Source organism: Echinops telfairi, unplaced genomic scaffold, assembly GCF_000313985.2.
Source record: "Echinops telfairi isolate 266 unplaced genomic scaffold, ASM31398v2 ScPeMD7_9;HRSCAF=40, whole genome shotgun sequence".
Classification (NCBI taxonomy): domain Eukaryota; kingdom Metazoa; phylum Chordata; class Mammalia; order Afrosoricida; family Tenrecidae; genus Echinops; species Echinops telfairi.
The window spans coordinates 80396889-80400096 of NW_022103906.1; the positions used below are offsets into that span (position 1 = coordinate 80396889).

Here is a 3208-nt window from a genome sequence, read left to right on the forward strand (position 1 = left end):
TGACAGAAATGACAGGTTTTGCAATGATCGTAGGAAATTTTCCATATGTACAGGTGTCATTGGACCATCATCCCCTGCAGCTTTATGTGCCTTTATTTAAATTGGGGGGTATTTCCATGCCCGGCCTCCCCAGACCACCAACCCCTGAGGCCTCTGAATGGGGGAATGCTTCCAGCCTGGCTATGCATCTTACTGGCCTTGGTTACCTACTTTTGAGTGAGAACATTCAAAATGACTGAGCTTAAAAGGAATTTTACTCTCGAGGAAGTGGGGAGGGGTGGAGGGATGGGGTTGTTACATTGTGGGCCTTTAACAACTAAATCTTATTATATTATATATAATAATCTTATTTTATGATTATATACTATAATCTTATTATATTACTAGTATTCTGATTAACAGCAGGCTCTTCACACTGTTATCAGCGTCACCGTTTCCGTCTTGCTCCCCTCTTATTAGTGCTGTTGTTGTTAGATATTGTTGGGTCAGTCTGGACTCATAGAGACCCTGTGTACAGTAGAACAAAACACACGTGGTCCTGCACGATCCTCACAATTGGTTTTATGCTTGAGTCCATTGTTGTAGCCACTGTGTGAATCTATCTTACTGAGGGCCTTCCTCTTTTACGCTGCCCCTCCATTTTGCCACGAATAACGTCCTTCTCCAGGGACTGGTCTATCCTGATAGCATGTCCAAAGTACATGAGATGAAGTCTTGCCATCCTTGCCTCTAAGGAGCACTCTGGCTGTGCCTCTTCCAAGACAGGCCTGTTTGTTCTTTTGGCAGTCCATGGTACTTTCCATGTTCTTCACCAGCACCATGGTTCAGATGGATCGATTTTTCTGTGATCTTCCTTATTCAATATCACCTTTCACATTCATGTGAGATGATTGAAAATACCGTGGCTTGAGTTAGGCACACCTTAGTCTCGAAAGAAACATCTTGCTTGTCAACACCTGAAAGAGATCCTCTGTAGCAGATTTACTTAAGTGCGGTGGTTCTCAACCTTCCTCAGGCCGCGACCCTTTAATACAGTTCTTCATGGTGTGGTGACCCCAACCATGAAACTATTTTCACTGCTACTTCATAACTGTCATTTTGTTAGTTATGAATCGGGCGATCCCTGTGAAAGGGTCGTTCGACCCCCAAAGGGGTCTCGACCCACAGGTTGAGAACCACTGACAGTGCAATGTGTCCTTTGATCTCTTGACTGCTGCATCCATGAGCAGTGATTATAAATCCAAGCAAGACAAAATCCTTGACAACTTCAGTCTTTTCACCACTTATCATGATGTTACCCATCGGTCCAGCTGTGAGAGTTTTTGTTCTCTTTACAGTGAATTGAAATCCATATTGAAGGCTACAATCCTTGATCTTCATCAGCAAATACTTCAAGTCTCTCACTTTCAGCAAGCAGGTTGTTAATATAGATGAGGGAGTGCTTCCAAATGCTTCATCAGCTTGTTGAAATATTCCATCCATTCTTGGAGCCTTGTGCTGCAGTACTTACTCATTGGGGTATGATCCGAAAGGCCCAGGAGAGAGAGAGGGCTTTCTACTCTTGGGCTAATGCTTACAGAGAGGGCTTTCTACTCTTGTAAAGAATTACAATCTAATCGCTTCTCGGCCTTTTGGCTAAGATCAAGTGTAGTATCTGTTCTTATCAGTTTAATATCTGATACGTCCTCTATCCGAGGACAATATATTAAATGGATTTTTGGAGCAGGGAGATGGAATAGGAGCTTGCTCCGTCCACTCCATGTATCGACCTGGTATTGCAGTACTTCCAGGAACGGTGCACCCCCTCGGGGGACTTTTCACTTGTTTGCGAAGTCAGATGGCAACACACTTCTGAGATCTTTCCTCTTTGCTGCTACTTTTCCGTCCTGTCTCCTGCTTGGACGCAACAGTTGGTCACACGCCTGTGGTCCCCTGCAATTTCAAGGCCTGCTTCTTGTCCCACCCGGCGCCCTGGAAAAAAAAAAAAAGAATTACAATCTCAGAAACCCACAGGGGGCTCTTTTACCCTGCTTTATTGGGTCACTCTGCATTGGCATTGAATTGATGGCAGTGAGCTTTTAAAAAAATTTTTGTGTTTTGGCTAATGCTTACAGTGCAGCTTGACCTTTTCTTTCAATACCATTGGTTCTTGCTCATATGCTACCTCTTGAAATGGTGGAATGCCAGCTCGTTCTTTTGATGCATTCTTTCCATCTTCTTTTCTTTTTCTTCTATCTTCTATTGATGCTTCCTGCATCTTTCAATATTTTGCTCATAGACTCTCTCAATATTGTAACTCAAGTCTTGAATTTTTCCCCTTTAGTTCCTTCAGTTGAAGAAATCCTGAACATGTTCTTCCTTTTTGGTTTTCGAATGCTGCACATTTCATTATACTATCTTATCTTCTCAAGCTGCCCTTTGAAATTGTCTGTTCGGCTCTTTGACATCATCATTTCTGACATTTGCCTGATCTACTCCACTATTAAGAAGACGTTTTAGAGTCTTTTCTGACATCTACTTTCATTCTTTTCGTTCTTTCCTGTCTTTTCAGCAAACTTTTGCTTTCTTTGTGTATAATGTCCTTATTGTCATTCCACAGCCCATCAGGTCTTCTGTCATTAATGTTCAATGTGTCAAATCTGTTATTGCGATAGTCTCAAAATTTAGGTGGGATAGACTCAGGTCATATTTTAGCTCTCATGAACTTGTTTTAATTTTTTTCAGCTTCAACCTGAACTTACATATGAGCAATTAATGATCTATTCCAGAGTCACCGCTGCCTGGCTTGGTTTTAGCTGCTGATATTGAGCGTCATTATCGTCTCTTCCCACAGATGTAGTCAATTTGATTTCTGTGTGTTCCATCTGCAGACATCCATGTGCACAGTTGCCTTTTGTGTTGAAAACGGGTATTTATGATGAAGAAGTCTTTGGTCTTGCAAAGTTCAATCCGCCATCTCCAGCTCTGTTTCTATTACCAATTTTTCCAGCTATTGTTCCTGCCTCTTTGTTTCCAACTTTGCATTCTAATCACCAATAATTATCAATGAATCTTGATTTCATGTTTAATCAATTTCTGACTGAAGAAATTAGTAGACATGTCATTTCATTTACATAAAGACACTGTAATAGTCTAGGTACTTTGGAGAAACAAATCCACAGCAACTCATGTATAAGAGAGTTTTATGTAAAGAAAAGGTGCATCACGA

At 41.4% G+C, this 3208-nt stretch overlaps 1 protein-coding gene and 1 non-coding gene across 2 annotated transcripts in view; both read left to right on the forward strand.

The window, feature by feature from the left end:
- The window catches only part of TP53I3 (tumor protein p53 inducible protein 3), a 22422-nt gene that overhangs the window by 16424 nt on the left and 2790 nt on the right, over nucleotides 1–3208 (forward strand). The gene's annotated exons all lie outside the window — the stretch shown is intronic.
- LOC115868423 lies at nucleotides 1616–1806 on the forward strand. The gene has a single exon (XR_004045590.1). It is a non-coding gene; the product is annotated as a U2 spliceosomal RNA (small nuclear RNA).